Here is an 18,659-nt window from a genome sequence, read left to right on the forward strand (position 1 = left end):
GTTGGAGATTTTTAATGCTGAATGAAATGTGGTAGAGTATGATCACGAAACTCATACACCTACAGTTATTCTAACAGTAAACAAATTAATGGGGATTGTCACATGTCATATCTTCCTATGGTGTTGCAGAAAGATTCATACCATATAGAGACATTAAAAAATAATCAGACATTGAAAACAAACAAAAAATATGGGCTCCTGGTTGGCTCAGTTGGTTAAGCATCTGACTTCAGCTCAGCTCATGATCTTGCAGTTCATGAGTTTGGGCCCCATGTCATGCTCTGGGCCGACAGCTCAGAGCCTGGAGCCTGCTTCAGATTCTGTGTCTCCCTCTCTCCCTGCTCCTCTCCCACTCGTTCTCTCCGTCTCTCTCTCTCTCTCTCTCAAAAATAAATAAACATTAAAAATAATTAAAAAAAGAAAACAAGCAAAAATAATCCAAACCTTTTCTCATGCAGGTTTATTATAATCTCTGTTACTGTATTTACTATATTCTTTTTTCCAAATAGCACTTTTCTGTCTGGACTGAGTTCTTAAGCAAACCAGATGGCGTGAAATAGTAGCTTTTTGAAGGTTAATAATTGAATTTCTTAATATTTTCTTAGATAGCTTTGAACCATGTGAAATGTATTTGCAAAAGTCACTAAGTCAGTTAAATGAACTCTGCTGGGAATGGATGAGAGTAATTAAAAGTGCAGCCAGAGAAACCCAGCTTCCACATTACTGGCGCTGCAAATTTGGGCGAGTTACTAACCTCTCAGCAGTTAGGTCCTTCCTCTATGAGGCTTGGGCAATAATATTACAATGTCTTCTTGGTTCTTTGATGGTTAATTTGATAGTGGGGATTCAATGTTACAATAGCCAATAATGTTCATAAATTGTGTTTATTGCCCAAGCACATATATCCCCAGCACTCATATCTCTACACAGTTTTGTTTTCCATATTCATAGTTGCATATTTCTCACTCCTTTCAAAAGATACAAACTATGGTCCCTTATGGGAAGTCTCTAAAAACGGAAGGCAAATTGTGGAGGTAGTAAAGGATGTGGATAAAATGTAAAGATCTCTGATTTCTGTAACTTAATCAGTTCACATGCTGTACCTTCTCTTATCTTTTTGCTACAACTTGTCACAGCTTCAGTTTTATATACTTTCAGTCAGATTTTGATCAGCCACTGTGATGAATTTGTATGACATAAATCATAGTAATAACCAAAGTGATGATGATAAGAATTATAACAACTTTTTTATAGAGAGCCAAATTGTGTTATATTACTTTATATTTGTATATCTTATTTCATGAATTGAATGAGTTGTGAACTATAATAATCCCTAATTTATAGAAAACTGCACTTTGATTACCTTTAAGTGTGACATAAAAAGTTTTGAAATTTGAAATTATCTGCTGAGAAGCCAAATCATTTACCTTTACCTTACTGGTATAAGAATGTTTCAGAAGTTAGACTGTCATTAGTTGCCCAAATCCATTTTTATGTATTTAGATAAAAATAACAGACATCATGTTTTTTTCATCATTTTTTTCTCCAAAAAGAATATTAAAATTCGTATCTATTATGAAAAGAGAGAGAGAACAGCAGGGGAAACACAGAATTTTCATACTAAAGTGTGAAGTATTTAATTCCTTTTGATTTAAAACACTGTCCATTTTTACAAAATATTTGTTATTTTGTTCAATTATTTGAAAACAAAAGGGTTTTTTATAAAATGACAGTCATATTAAGAAATGATGCCTGAATCATATTCTCTAGAACCCTAAATCTTAAAAACATAAAACAATTTATGACGTATAGTTCATTCTGAAAGGATTTTTATTTCAGTTAATTTATTTGAATAGGTATCAAATATTAAAAAGCTAGAGTCTTTTATGCCAACTTTGCATTTTGTTTTTACTTCAAATTTGTGCAGAAATCTGACATTATTTTCATACCAATTCAAAGGTGTTTTCCACATGACTATGAAGATAGATTTTTTAAATTAACTTAGAGCTCCTGAATTCTATTTAAATAGAAATGTGCTAATGTACTTTAGCTTTATAGAAATAGACTTTTAGAAATACAATTTCTGGACATTTTGATTCGTAAATGTTATGAATTGGCATTTCTCTTACAGATGCTTCAATTTGGCAGAATATGATTTGGCAATAAGAATTATATAAGTATTCTTGAATTTGTTACAATCATCTTATATTGACAGGTACTTTATAGTGTTCCCCCTAGTTTATTTCATGCTACGTGATTTAGTTTTATGACAAAGAGAATAGAATAATTTATTAAAAATAAAAAAACTTTCATTTATAGTTCTGTCATAAGATAGGATGGACCAAGCTAGTCATATACTATAACTCCCACCAAGAACAGCAAAAAATGGATGAAACAGAGACATTATTTATATGAGTATAATGGTTAGATGCTGAAGAAATAGAAACTGAGGCAACTAAGTCACCATCGTGGCAAGAATCTTAAAGAGGTACACTTAATTCTGTAGCCACTTTTCCCCAGGGGGATTTGCCAATTCTGCTTACTCCAAGCAGTTGAGATTCAAATTTTGTATTTGTTTAGGAATGTTGAAAGGGCCAAAGGAAAAAAAAAAAGCAGTGCTTTTTGAAGACCTTGGCCTTGGCGCATGCTTGGGTTTATGCTCAGGACATTTGCCGAAATCTGGGCTATATTTTATGGATACTAAGAAATTAAACATAATTCTACCAACATACCAAATAGAATTTCAGCAAAATCATGAGATACAAATTAGAGGTTGCAGCCTATTCTGAGGTGGAAACTTATAGACTGCCCCGGGCTGTCATTGCAATATTGTAGATGACTCTGGACAAGTCAGTGGTAGAATGATGCTTATAGTACTGTGAACAGTCCTTGCCTCATCACATTCCTGAGTTGATGGTCATAATCTTCCACCACTCTGTTAGCCTAGCAGAGAGAGTTGCAAACCCTTTATGGAAGAGTATAATATCTGTAGCCTCTGTTATTGTTTTATATACCATTTCTGGTAATCAAAAATTACCATATATTACAAAACACAGGGAACATAAATGAAAACCAAGTTTAAAAACAAACAATGAAAACAACTAAAAATGATGTAAGTTTAGGTGATGGATGGCAAGGAATTTAAAATAAATTTGGCCATAGGAATGAATAGAAATAAATACAGTAACACCTTGGATTGCAAATGACTTGTTCTGTGAGTGTTCTGCAAGACAAGCAAATATTTCTAATACATTTTAACTTGATAAATGAGCAATGTCTTGCAATACAGGTAGTACATAATGCCAAAAGTTCACGTGATCACAACTGAGCCAATGCTCGCTCTCTCTCGCTCTCTCTCTCTCTCTCTCCCCCCATCACTGTGGGATTGTGGGTGATCATCTCCCATGCTCAGATGCTTGGTCTCAGGATGCTGCGCTTGGCAGAAATCAGTGATTTTTCAGAACACCGGAAGGTGCCCACAACTGGCACTAGTACATTTTTTGTCACTTCAAAGCACCTATGGACAGTCGTTTGCTTTTCATATGAGTGAGCTTAAGAATGCTTTGCTTCATTCTGGGTTAGGCTGCCTGCAGATATAGACCCTTTCCTCTGCTTCCTTATTGCCAGTTACATTAAATACATTATATGACAAAAGCTTATTAATATTGTACTGTAGTCAATATCCGTGTGAGTGTATACCATGGCTCCCATGCAGAAAAAGGTTGAAAAGAAAGGCACTAAGAAGAAAGAGATGATTAAAGTCGAAGTTAAGAAGGAAATAATTGAGAAGTACGAGTGATGTGGGCAAGTGTCTGAAATTGCAAGATTTTATAAGGAGTCTACTTCTGCATCTCATCTGCAGAGGAGGAGGAAAAGAGGTGGAGGAATCCCTCACTTCCGATAAGATTAGGGAGGTGTGTAAATGGGGAAACAGTGCAAAATTTTGTAGGAAAATATTACATAAATAAAGCTGTAGCAGTGTGAGTGATGAATCTGTTTTACAACAATGCAATCTCACACTTTCACAAAATCTTCTAAAGGAGGCAAAAGCAAGTGTCATTGGATAGGTTCCATGTTAAAGTTGCATGAAAAGAAAAGGATTCTATTGAGCCAATAGAGAGCATGATACTGTTAGTGATAGTGAAAGTCGTCTGACACAATAAACCCCGTCTCTTGTCTCCTTCACACCAGTCATGAAGATTTTCAAGGGTAAATGCAGGTTAATTTGTTTATTTTTCTTTATATTTTGTATTACAGTATTGTAATCATTTTTTATGAATACTTTTGTGTTGTGGAACAAATCATCTGAGTTTCCATTATTTCTTATGGGGAAATTTGCTTTGATATACAGGTGCTTTGGATTACAGGTATGTTTCCAGAACGAATTATGCTCGCAAACCAGAGTTTTACTGTACAATAAAAGATGAAGAATCAGAATCTCAAATAAGGAATAAAGCGTAAATTCTAAAGTTAAAAGACACATCATATGAAATAAAGATAATTTTTTTGACAGAAGGATAAATGCAGCACAGATCAGAAAAAGTGAACAAAAAGAATTATTGATACAAAATGCCTAACTGAAGCACGGAGATAAAAAAAATAAAGGAAAACATAAAAGTGAGTTTAAGAGATATGTGAGTAAAAGTGTAAAGATCTAACAAATGTCTAAATGGATTCCCCTCATAAGACTGGAAAAAAGCAGAGCAGAAATAATATTGAGGAGATAATGACTAAACATTTTTTTCTGGAAGTTCTGTGAAGTTGAAGACTAACAATACAAAGACTATAATACATAGGTGCAACACAGAAGATCATTGAGAAACAAAGATAAACAATTGTTAAGAGTAATCATGATGGGGGTGAGAGTGGGTTGGGGGAACACATGATGTTAAAAGAAGAACGGTGAGACCTTAAGCTGACCCTCTAACAGAAATTATGGCAACAGGAAGTCATTGGAATAACATATTAAAAGTGTCAGAAGAGGGTTGCCTGGGTGGCTCACTTGGTTAAGCCTCCAACTCTTGGTTTTGTCTCAAATCATGACCTCATAGTTATGGGATTGAGCCCTGCATTGGGGTCCATGCTGAACGTGGAGCCTGCTTGTGATTCTCTCTCTCCCTCTGTCTCTTAGCCTTTCCCCTCCTCTCCAAATAAATAAATAAACATTAAAAAAATAAAAATGTCAGAAGAAAATAACTCAATGTAAATTTTGTACAAAGCAAAATGATCCTTTAAAATGAAGACAAAATAAAAGTGTCTCCAGACCTATGAAAACTGATAATTTTTGTTAGTAAACCAGGACTGAAGGAAATATTAAAGAGAGCTCTTGAGGCAGAAAGAAAATGGTCCTGGAGAAAAACACATATTGTAGAAGGGATATAGAAAAAGGATAGTGCAAATGTGTTGGCAAATGTAAATACATAGGCCAAATATTAAAACTGTTAAAAAATTAGTTTTAAATAATGGAAAATATATAATTGATTTCTTCCCTTTCTTCCTAACACAGAGATTTTAAAGCCCTTGCGATTTCCTAAGTGATAAGAGCACTAGGCGCATCGTTTTTTCTAATATTAGGTCTTTGACCTTGGTTCATGACACTGAACTAAAGCCTTTGAAATTTCCTAGATGGTAGCAGCATCTTTGGTTCTAATGACATGTGTCTTGGTGGGCTCCTGGATGGAGACTGGGTCACCAGAAGTCATGATTAGAAGCTTGGGACTTTTAGCCCAACCCTAGCCCATTCTCTGGAGAAGGGCTGGAAAGAATTAATGATTGATCATGTGTCCACGATAAAGCCTCTATAAAAATTCCCAAAGTATGGAGTTTGGAGAGAATCCTGGTTGCTGAACTTGTGAAGGGTTGAGAGTGGTGCTCCTGGAGACTGCATGGAAACTCTAAGCTTCTTCCCACATACTTGCCCCATATGTCCCTTTCATCTGGATACTCATCTGTATCCTTTATCATATCCTTTTATAATAAACTGGTAAACAATAAGACAACTGCTTTCCTGAGTTCTGTGAGCCACTCTAGCCAATTAATCGAATCCAAAGAAATGGCCCTTGGAATCTGTGATTTATAAGTGATTGGTCATAAGCACAGGTAACACCTGGCCTTGACAATTGGCATATGAAGTAGGGGGAGGCTGTCTTGTGGACCTGAGCTCTGGAGTGATGCTATGTCGAGGATGAGAGTGTCAGAATTAATTTAAATTGTAGAACACCCAGTTGGTGCCACAGAGAATTGCTTGGTGTGGGAAAAAAAAACCCCGTACATCTGGTTTCAGAAGTGCCGAGTATGGTTTTAGTGTAAGAATAAAAAAAAAAAAAAACAAAAAAAAAACAAAAAACAAACAAACAAACAAAAAAAAAAACGGGAGGAAGAACTGAGTCTTATTTTTCTTCACAAATGGTAATGTCTTATATATTTTATTTTTTTAATATTTTATTTTTAAGTAATCTCTACATCCAGCGTGGGGCTCGAACACACAACCCCAAGATCAAGAGTTGCCTGCTCTTCTGACTGAGCCATCCAGGTGCCCAGTCTTGTGTGTTTTAAATGCATGTATACCTTTTATATATGTTAACAATAATAAGACATAGAAGGAGAGGTAAATAAAGTTAAAATGTTTTAATTTTTTAGCATTAGCAAAGAAAAAAGTAAAATTTTTATTGGATTTAATAAGTAAAGATTTATACTGTAATAATATTTAGAGCCACTAGTAAAAAATTGAAACAGATTTTATAGCAAAGAAATTAATAGAGGGGGAAACATTTCATTATTCAAAAGAAGGCAAAAGTAATAAAAATTAACCTAAAATAGTTTGGCCTAGTATAAAATAAGCAAAAAGTTGATAGTTACGAACTTAGCTTTATCTTTAATTATTTTACATGTAAATGGAGCAATTGAAAGTAAGTCAGTATAGAGAAGTATATGCTGCTTATGAAGCACATCTTAACTAGGAGTCGTAATATTCCACCTAGAGCATCATGTGGCTTGAGAAATGTACAATTAGATGTGAGTCTCTGTACCAGAAGTCTACAGAATAGCTAGGAAGTTTCATAAGAGATGCAAACAATCATTAGGCATGGCAGAGAATAATACAAGCTATGGGATGCTTCAGTAAAGTGCTAGAGAATTCCAAAGGAGAGGGAAATTCCCTTCTAACAGGGTGAAAAGGATTTTTTAAAAATATGTTCTATTACTTGTGTATTTTTATTAAAAAATGTCTCCAGTGCCTTGCTTGGTGCTGAGGACATAGTAGATTCTCAATTTCTGTGACATGACTAGATGATTCAGGGATATGGATATGTGCAAGAAAAGTATTCATTCAGAGAGAAAAATAGGTAAAAACAATCTCAGAAGCAAAAACATGTGAGTAAGTTATTGGTGAAAGTGTCCATCTGTTTTAAGTGGGAGAATGAAGGGTATAAAGGTATAGTAAGCATGAAGATCCAGAGAGAATAGCATTGTGCTAGAATGTTTATGGATTCTCTGTCCAGCAGAGGCAGAAAAGAAAAAATAACTCAAACTGATTTTATAACAGCTTTATTAATAATTCACAGACATATAACTCATGCTATTAAATTGTACAATAGTTTTTAGTATATTTACATAGTTGTGTAACCATCACCACAAAAATTTCTACATCATTTCACCATACCAGTGTCTCAAGGTTATTATAGTTAAACAGCATGTATACAAATCACTCAGTAAAGCATCTGGCTCCTATTAAACATTGCTTAGTAAATGTCAACCACATATCGATACTGAAGTAAATTTTAAGTGACAGAGGGATAGTCTATGAACTATCCTTATAGTGATCTAACCCTGTGACTGCCAGTCATTAAATTTGGAGCATAATTGTTGACCCATCTCAAATAATGTTCAGAAAACATCTATAAACCAGCAAGTCAAGTTTGACCAGTCGTTGATAAGTGAATCTGCAGGAGAGGGTAAGTCATCAAATTGAAGGAACTAGACAAATTGACAGCATACCCGTGGAGGAAGGGGCTCACGACCAGGAATTGTTCCACCAGCAGAGGTCAAAGATGAGACAGGCTTTCAGGGCCTCCTGTGGTTTCCTAATGGTGCAAGTGCATCTTCTAACCTGTCCCTCAACATGCTAGAGATAAAAACTTTCCCAGTGCTTTTTCTCGATGAAGCTCTATGGCCCTTGAATTTCAAATATAGGAAGAGACAAGTGCAGCTGTCCACATTCAGCATCTTATGACTTAAAACGATTTTAAAGTCTTGGTTAGAACAGCAGCTATTAAAAATGTCAGCGAAATGAAGAGTTACATAAATTTTAGTTCAGTTAGGACTCGTGTGTGTGTGTGTGTGTGTGTGTGTGTGTGATTGCATGCTTACACAATGTCATTTGGGGACATTCATGTTCTTCCAATGATTGCTGAGAATTTACTGTCCCTTCCACAGGGAATACGTGCAAATATGTGATAGAGATCACCTGGTCTAGTCTTACTTTTCAGTGTGACTTTCCACGGTGGCCCAAAGAGCTACAGAAAGAGCAAATTGTAAAAATCAGTTTAAGGAAAACTTCTGGAATTATAGTGTAAGGAGCTCCATCAACCATTTTCCCAAGGAAACTACCATAACTAGTTAAAGTTATAAAAGAACAGTATTTCATGTTCTGGAAGTTGTCCTAATGACACAGTGAAGATGCATATTATTGACAGACATCACAAATGTGGTGCCCTGAAGAGATACAGGTGTTCTTAGTGACCTGAGAAGAAGAGAAACAAATTACATTTGTTGAATACTCACTGTAGTTCTGGCAGTGTGGTAGGTGTTTTTAATATACGTTGCTTAATTGAAATCTCACAAGAGCACCAACAAGTTACTGCAGGTTAGTTGATTTCATAACTTTCACTTGAAAGGAGAGGTGTATTTATTTATTGACTAGCTATATTTATTCAACATGTTCTGTATACCAGATGCTGGGTTAGGTCTTGGGAATACACTACCCAATAAATGGATATCATTGTTATCTTCATGAATCTTCCTGTGTAGCTGGGGAGCAAACATTTAACAAACACACAACTGGTGATATATTTATAATGGGGTATATATTTTATCACAAATATAACAAATATATCAAAAAAGCTATTGATTGCTTAATATATGCCAGGTATTAAACTGCATCCTTGCCTATGTAAGAATTTCATATATCTTATATGATACTTGACATTTATCTGACAGGTACTGTAAGTTAGGTACAGTATTAACAACCATATTTTATAGCTGCTGAAACCAAGGCCCATGGAAGTTAATGACTTACCCAAGATGTCACAGGCCAGTAAATGGAAGACTAAGGCTTTGATCCTAGATATATTGTCTCTAGAAGCATAGGTGTGTGTATATTATGCCCTAAACTTTACCCCTACCATCCTTACACAATTTATAAACAGCATGGCTGGAATTTAAACCCTTGTGTTCTGACTTCAGAACATACACTCTTGAACCTCTCTGCCATGCTGTCAATGTATGAACAAGGAACAGAACAAGTAATACTTTGTGCTGTGAGTAATGCAAAGAGGGGATCTAATCCAGAGAAGGTGCCAGCCAAGAAGGGATACTGAGGTTGAGGCACATGAGCTGAGTTGTGGCTACTTAATAAAAGGGGAGAAGAAGAGAAACAGTGCACCTGGACAGAGGAAAGAGGTTGTGAAAGTCTCAGAAATGGTGACAGACTTAAGGCATGAAAGGAAGGTCATTGTGGCTGGCAAATGTTAAGTGCAAGGGGAGTTGGAGACAGATGGGTCTGGAGAGGAGGCTTGTGGTCAGTTCATGTCTCAAAGATTAAACAGATAAAAGGAAAGTTTATCATCAGTTTCAAATAGTCATAAAAGGATCAGAGCTCAATTTCTAACTACTGTTGAATTTTTCTTGAACTCTTGAGTTCAACTTCTTGTTTTTCATAATTTTTCAGGTGCTCTTTCAACTTTTAAGTATGAGAAAAATGAAGGAACTGGAGACTTCTGTTTCTACTCAGTAGCTGTAATAAGAAATCTGCATATTGGACTTGCATCTTGAGAGGTTTCGGTGAAAAGCCTTTAACTGATGGTAATTTGTGAGTTGGAAAAAAAAAACTTTGCTCATCTGACAAGAACATTTGGTGAGTAATCAGATACGTTCTACATAAAGACAGATTGCTGGACTTGAAATTAATATTTTATTGCAACTTTATGTAATGAATATATTATTTTATGACCTGTCAACTGTTTAGCCATAATTACAATTCCTACGTACAGAACATTCATTTTTGTCCTTCCAAAAGAGCATCAATTATATTTGTTTTAGACAAACTTCACAAGAACTCTAATAAGTGGAACTACTTCCTGTTTGCCTTTATAATATTCCCCTAAAAGTCAGCCCTCCTGGTATTAAAATAGTTTATAATTAGAAATTCAGATCAGCCATTATACATTATTTCCACTTTCTTTATTTTTGAAATTCATGCAACTAAGTGTGATCAGGCAAAAAACAATTAGAGATGTGCTAAAATACTTACAAAATATTTAGCTATCAGATATTTTCCCAAGCTGTTTGGTCTCATGTTTGAATAGTATTTTGAAACAGTCTGTAATGAGAAAAATTCTATATTAAAAGCGCATACATTTTGGGGCACCAGAGTGACTCAGCCAGTTAAACGTCTGGCTCTCGATTTCAGTTCAGGTCATGATCTCACAGTTTGTGAGTTCAAACCCCCCATGGGGCTCTGTGCTGACAGATTCTCTCTCCCTCTCTCTTTGCCCCTCCCCTGCTCACACACTCTATCTCAAAACAAATAAGTGAACTTTAGAAAAAAAGCACACACATGTTTATAAACATACATACATGTTGTAAATAACAGTTAAATAAATAACAGATATGAACATAAAGGTGCCTTGGTGTCTGATTTGAGATGGGAAGGCTTTGACATAGAACTTAATTTTTCACTCACATACTATATCTAAAGAACACTGCGGGTGAAAAAAAGAAGAGATATTAATGTATTTACAATACAAAGCTGAATCTGTATCTCTTTTATCCGCCTTTGTTTCTGCACATTTATCTTCGGGAAGATCAAGCCAGATTTGCCCACTTCCTGCTGTTCATCTCAATGCTTTTGTGTATTCTGTTTCCTCTGCCTGTTGTGTCCTTTCCAACCTCCACCTGTCCTCACATGTGTGCCTCTTACATCGTTTTATTTTTTTTTTAGTGTTTATTTATTTTTGAGAGCGAGTGAGCAAGCGAGCACGAGTGGGGGAGGGGCAGAGAGAGAGAGAAAGAGCGAGAGAGAGAGGGAGACAACAGAATCCGAAGCAGGCTCCAGGCTCCGAGCTGTCAGCACAGAGCCCAACTTGGGGCTCAAACTCACAAACCACAAGAACATGACCTGAGCCGAAGTCAGAGGCTTAACCGGCTGAGTCACCCAGGCGCCCCCTCTGACATCGTTTTAAATTCTAGCTCCAAAGTCCCTTCCTTTTAACTTTCCATCGTTCTTCCTCTTCTCATACCTTATTTTATTGTATTTGTTAAAACTGTTTCTGCAAAGTTATATTTATTTACATGCATATTTTCCCTAGTACTATCTTGGAATGTAGGAAACATGTTCTAATCATCTTTTATCCTTCATTTCTGGTGCAATACTTAAGACCTCATGTTTACTAAATGTTTTGCAGAATGAAGTTAGGATGAGTATATATTTATAAGCAGATGAAGTAGAGCACATACAGTTCTGGCCGTAGTGATGCATTGGCAAAGGGATGCAAGAGAGCACATTGTGTTCTGTCAGTGGCTACTTACCCAATGTGTTAGAGAAAGTTTGGAGCAAGAACACAGAATCTGGGGTGCTAGAATATGAAGGGTCTGGTTTGCTTTGCCGAGAAGTTTGTTTGGCATCCTGTAGACAAGAATGAGACCTGGAAAGATTCGAGCCAGGAAATGAGATAATCAGATCTGTGTTTTGGCGAGAGAACCAAATGGTGGCACGGACGATGAACTTTATTACAAGACAGTGGAATTAAAAAAGCTAATCAACGTGATATGGTTGTTAAAGAAGAGCAAATTAATGAGGAAGACATTTTGAAGATGTAATTTACAAGATTTGAAGAGAATATATTGCTAAAAATTCACTGTAGTCTTGCTAATGTGGCCGGATAGCATGTTGTACTGTACCAAGTGACGTCTGCTGTGATTTTCAGTCGAAAAATGTGATGCTGCTCTTAGACAACACTGTTGCCTGGCTGGACAGCAGAGTTCAAGAGGAAAACCTGTAGAAATTATCCTCCACCACCAACCACCACTCTCCGTCATCTGGATCCTATTTTGGGGGGCAAGGCAGTGAGTAAATTCAGTTGGGCATTAGAACTTTCAGGTGAATTCAGGTCTCTTTTATTATCAGTGTATGGAGTATTTAAGATGCCTTTACTGGCTATAGGGCTTTGCCTTGAAATAGTTTCAATAGACTTTTTTTGTTAATGTATGTAAACTCACCAAATCATTACTCAGCAAAATAAAATAATTTATTTCTTGAAAGAATGGCCATTCCTTTATCTCTCCAGTCCTAGTAACCAACACACAGGTAAGCAGTCCCTTAATAATTGTTTGCTGAATGAGTGAAGGATTGAATGTAGACTGAAAAGAGAAAGACATGTAACTGCTTTGTGACTTCTTTACAAACACATCTAAAGAAGCACCATTTGTTTGATTCTCATTACTTCTCCCAAATGTCGCTTGTAAAGCCTTCATGGATTTATATTATTATTTTCATATAACATTTTGCAAATTTTTAAAAATTTTATTTATTTGTTTTGTGGGGGGGGGTGGGAAGGACAGAGAGAGAGGGAGAGAGAGAATCCCAAGCAGGCTCCACGCTATCAGCACAGAGCTTGATGCTGGGCTTGATCCCATGAACTGTGAGATCATGACCTGAGCTGAGATCAAGAGCTGGATGCTTGAGCAACTAAGCCATGTAGGCGTCCCTTTGTCAATCTTTTTAAATGAAAGAGGCATGCTCCAAAAATATAATAACTTCCAAATTTTCATGGTTATGTTGTTCCAAGTTTAAAATAGATACTTATCACTTAAAATAATTGTTGCTTCAAAATCTAAGAATTCTTTTCCTTCTATTATTAAATATTTATCAAGGAACTACTGTGTCCCACATGTTGCTGTGATGATGATGCAAAGTGAAAAGACACAGTAACTATTTCCAGTAGTTTATGACCTTGCAAGCAGGAAAACATGCACATAAAACGTTCATTACCAGTTGGGTAGTATATTTGTTTCCTAGGGCTTCCATAACACGATGCCATGGACTGGGTAGCATAAAGAACGGAAATGTATTTCCTCACAGTTCTGGAGTCTACAAGTCCAAGATCAAGGTATTGGCAGGTTTGATTTCTCCTGAGACCTTTCTTCTTGGCTTACAGATGACTGTCTCCTCACTGTGTCTTCACATTGTTGTCCTTCTGCATGTGTTCATCTCATCATTTTGTCTCTAAATTTCCTTCTCTTATAAGAACACCAGTCATATTGGACTAGAGTCCAGCCTAAAGACCTCATTTTGACTTAATCACCTCTTTAAAGACCACATGTCTAAATAAAGTTACATTCTGAGGTACTGGGAGTCAGGACTTCAACATGACATTTGGGGGATACAATTTAGACCATACTAGGGAGAAGATAGGATTTGGCACACCTAAAAGAATCCAGTGTCAGATTCAAAGCACTCAAATTAAACCCAGAATGGGCAGATATTGATTTATTTTTTAAGCAAATAATAAAGATAAATTTATGCTGCTGAAGAAATTTACATGAAAATATAATTTTTACAGCTTTCTCCCTCTCATGCTGTCTGCTATCTGCTCTAATATGAGTCATAATCATTTCTAAAGCCTCCACTGAGATGTCATGAACAAAAAAGATCAGGATTTTACAAAGGCATCAATGCCTGTAGCAGATAAGCACAGAGTTCATAAAAAAGATATTTTTAATGCATGAGGAATGAGGACAGTGAAGGGATGGGTGGCAAGATAGTGTCTATCAAGTACATCTACAGAAAAACACTCTCCAGTAGGGCTTCTCCAGGGCACCCACCTACATTCTTCCATCAAGAGATGAGCAGGGCTTTGTTCTCAAATGAAGAGACATTTATTGTACATAAGGATTTGCTTTTCTTGCCTGCAATCCTTCTCCCAAATCCCATCTGTGATCTTAAGGAGTACCTCTTTTCATACAACATAGTTCCTGATCAAGAGATTTGTTTTATAGAACAGAAGTGCAGAGATGCTTATGAAATGTATTGTTCTCATGATCCCCCATCACTCTGAAGCAACTGCCCTGATACAATGATGCCATGGCCTTCTGAGATGCCAACTGGATGACTAAACCTTGTGGGGTTTGGGTATTGTCCTCTACGATGCGACAAATGGTCTACAGCAGCAGCCGTCATATGCTGCTCTTTCTCTCATAATTAGTATTCACAAATCCAGAAAACAAGGAGTGAAATAGGAGTGACTTCTCACTATTACACTGAGATCCACTAACATCATTATTGTTGCCTATACTCAACACCTCTCGACTTGCTTGTCTTGATTTTCCCCAAGGGAGAAATATTTAAACCTAGGCCTACATCAATACTTCCATTAAATCAAAATTTAACTACCACTTGGCTTCTTTGGGTTCCTCATATTAGTGAATCAATAGGCAAAGAGAGTAATGGTGTTCTGTCTGAGATGGTTGATTCTGATTATCTGAGAAATTTGGCTGTAATGGGGTCTAGAATGTAGGAGATCCTCTGGGGCCCCTCTTAGTACTTCCGTACCCAGTGATTAAAGTCACTGGAAAATGAAAACAATCAAATACAAGAGGGACACTCATGACCTCAACTAAAATCATAACTGGACAAGGTGCTTGCTGAAGCAAAAAGTGGGAAAACAATGTAATTATAAATAACAATTATGATCACATGACCAATGGCAGAAATGAGAACTATAATAGTTATGGATAGTATTTCTCATTTTGATATGCATATACTTACTTGTATATATGTTAACTTTTTAAATCTTTTCCTCTTACATTTGCCTAGCATCTAAAATAAGAAGTATTAATAGTAGTTAATATTGTATCATAGTTTGATTTATAAGATATCAAAGAGGAATGTGCCTGAGGTAGAAGAGGAATGAACATCACCTAAGGATGGATAAAGGGACTTTGTGTCTCATTTTGGGGAGAGGATTGTATAAGGGACAGTTGCCTTATGTTATATGGAAGCGGAATTGTGCTATTGTTTTACTTAGAAATTATTTTAAGTATGACTAATAAAAGTGTGTGTAAATGTCAAGTTGACAACGGTGAATTGTACTGAAATTATATTGTGTCAATTTAGCATAGCTAGAACTACATTTCTCAGAAATCCCTTCCCTTTATCATTCTGGGTTTAGTCTGAGCCAGATTTTGTTAATGAAAATTGGAAGACAGTAGTGAAATAGTAGTTGTATTCTTTTCCCACACATGAGGTTAGACTAGGTCAGTAGGCACGAGGCAGTTCACACGTGTTATCCCTTACCTGCTGTTATCACTTACCTTTTCAGATGTGGGCCAGCATTTGACCCATGGCAACTCCAGTTCCTGCTCGTCTCCTCTTTTACCTTTGCGACTCCTGGACCAGGTGTTTGTTCTCCTCAGAGCCAAGGATGCCAGCTTCATCTGCAGGACAGCCTCATCATCGTATTTAGAGGCTTAGAGGCAGTTGGAGATCCACACAAGGTCCAGTCTGTCCACGTGGATTTCGCCTATCCTCACAATTTTCTTTTAATCTCTGCTGTCCCCATTGGATGTCCTTCTTCCTTTCCTTACTGCCTCCCCAGCTGACTTTAGACTTCAGCACCAGACGGTATCAACAACCTCCCAAAGTCTATTTAACCAGCTTCCTAAATTGTGTAAGATCTAATCCTAGTAATCAGTGTGTATATTGCAGGAGTTCTGTTTCTGTGATTGAACTCTGGGTGATAAAATTAGTTAGAAATTTTAGAACCAATAGGGCAGTACTTTCTTATTTTAGCATTTTTAATTTAGCATATTATTTTTAGCATATTCTTTTGCAATCATGGAAAACTGAAATTAAATATCTGTACATATGTATCAATTTATTATTCTCACACACTATGCAGTTGTTTTATCAGTTACTAAGACAGCAAAATACTATGAATTTTGTCATTATTCAACAAATATAACATTTGCACAGTTGTAGGAAATACATTTTAACTAGAATTGACAGAAGCCAATGACTTAATTTCATGAAAAACTGTCTTTTCTCAACATTTTAAAAAATGCAGTGTCGTGATTTTTATAATATTCTATGAATAATCAATTCTGCTATTTTAAAACTGTTTCTAATTTTGAAACTTAGTTGAGACTTTAAATGCTAGTTAAATTTTAGACTTCATTTTCATTCTCATTATTGGTCTTTTCATTTTGTTTTGAAAAATGAATAAGGTCTGAAGAACTCGATTCTGACTTTGGTCATTCTTACAACAAAACATTTTCAAATTTTGATTTATTTTTCCCTCTCTAAGTAGGTACCCTGGGTAAAAGTGCTATTACTGGCCAGATTAACACATAAAAGGAAAAACATGGGTTTGGCACCTGACAGTAGTTTTTTCTTCCAGCTCAGGATGGTATTCCTTTCAAGATTTGAATTATTGTAGGAACAGATGGACAGGCCGCCAGTAAATGGTCCGCCATTGCATTTATTATCTTATAAAGCACAATGATCTCATAAATATTTTAATCTAAAATTCTCAGGCAATAGCTGAACTCTGTCTACTTGTTCATGGTGCTGTTGATATAGAAGTACTATATAATTCAGGTAAGAAAAAAAAGGGGCAGGGTAAAATACAAAGACAGTACACCTCAGAAGGTAAGTCTAATGCTGCATTTTATGAAAATAGAAAATGGAAAATAAATTGTTTAAAAACCACAATCATATATGGCATTGTCACATTGTACAGAAACCATCTTTATAAATCAAAGAAAATTTTATATTAAGGAAATGCCTTTATGTGTTTTAGAAAAAAAATATCTTTCATCATTTGTTTTAAGCAGGCAATGATTCAAGTTGTATTTTTACTAATTAAAAATGTGGGAAATTAAAACTCAAACTTAGATCTAATGTCTCTTAGTTCATTCATTGAAAATTATCTTCTCTTTTAATTTGCAAGAATATCACAATGTGGCCAAGGAATGAGAATATAGTCATCAACTGATTCTTTATCAGAGTTCTGTAACCTGTTTAAAGATATGAAAATAATCTTTTAAAAATGCCAACCATTCTGCAGTTATCTGCACTTCCAAATACATTGTATGTAGATCAATCTGCAAAGTATTAAAAGCCATATATTATGTATTTACTCAAAGGTATCCCATATTGAATTACTGAATCTACTTTTCTAAAGTTGTCTTTTTAAATACATAGAGATTTAAGAATTTATAAGAATGCCTAGGATGTTTAGGAAATGAATAGCAATATAATTTGTAGTCCTTTAAAAATAAAATCCCTTATTTTTTTGACAAAATGAGCCTTATTTCTCTGAACAATAGTATGTGTGATAATTCCATCACATTCATACCAAGAAATTTCCCATCTACACTACAATTAAAAGGGAATCAATAGTAATATCTTTACTAACTTTATATGTAGCTCCTCATGGACTATAAGAAAAAAAGGAGATACCAAATAATTTATTACCAAGTGAGAATATTTTAAAAATGAAAAAGAGGTTGGAGAAAAGAGAAATAGATATACCAAGAGAGCGACAGAAAGGAAAATCAAAGTGGAGGCCATGCAAAAGATCTAAGAAAAATGATGCACCTAGAAATTTTCTCTCATCTTGGTTTATTGATGTTAAAGGCAGTCATGAAAGGTATATCCAGTTATAAAGTTGGAACTAAAATATTTTAATTGTAAATCATGCCTGACTTTAGAGTTAATAAATGTATTGATACATTTTCTCATTACATTTATTTTTCTAAGTTTATACTTTGATTTAAATTGATAGTAAATTTAATTCTTCTAATATAGGCTTTTCAAAACATTCTTGACTATTGAATTTCTACTCATTATTTATAGATCTGATTAATAGATAAAAACTGACCCTTCTCCCAGAACAAAATCAGTTACTAATCTTACTTTATGTCCACCACATTAGAACCGTTCTATTCCCATTCCCATCATTCTATCTTACATAACAGTTAGTTATACGACTGGCCCTTGAACACACGTTTGAACTGTGCGCGTCTACCAATATGTGGATTTTTTTTTGATATGGTACAATAGTATAAATGCATTTTTTCATGATTTTCTTCATAACATTTTCTTTCCTCTGGCTTTCTTTATTGTAAGAATACAGTATATAATACATATACAATATACGTATTAATCCACTGTTTACATTATTATGTTATGGTTTATGTTATTTGATTGAGTCAACAATAGACTATTAGTAGTTAAGCTTTTGAGGAGTCAGAATTTATATTCAGCTTCTTGACTGTGTAGAGGTTTGGTGCCCCTAATCCCCATGTTGTTCAAGGGTCAACGGTGTATATGGCTGTTACTTTCATTAGAAAGGATGTTTTTTCAAGGCAAGTATTCCTTT

General features: G+C 35.4%; 1 long non-coding RNA gene across 1 annotated transcript in view; it reads left to right on the forward strand.

Annotated features, from left to right (window-relative positions):
* Nucleotides 1–18,659, forward strand: part of LOC123601502 — a 222,646-nt gene that overhangs the window by 143,734 nt on the left and 60,253 nt on the right. Inside the window, exon 5 of the long non-coding RNA XR_006714138.1 lies at nt 9,947–10,132. This is a non-coding gene — a long non-coding RNA (uncharacterized LOC123601502). The remainder of the gene's footprint in view (nt 1–9,946; nt 10,133–18,659) is intronic.

Source organism: Leopardus geoffroyi, chromosome D1 (genome assembly GCF_018350155.1).
Source record: "Leopardus geoffroyi isolate Oge1 chromosome D1, O.geoffroyi_Oge1_pat1.0, whole genome shotgun sequence".
NCBI classification, from domain to species: domain Eukaryota; kingdom Metazoa; phylum Chordata; class Mammalia; order Carnivora; family Felidae; genus Leopardus; species Leopardus geoffroyi.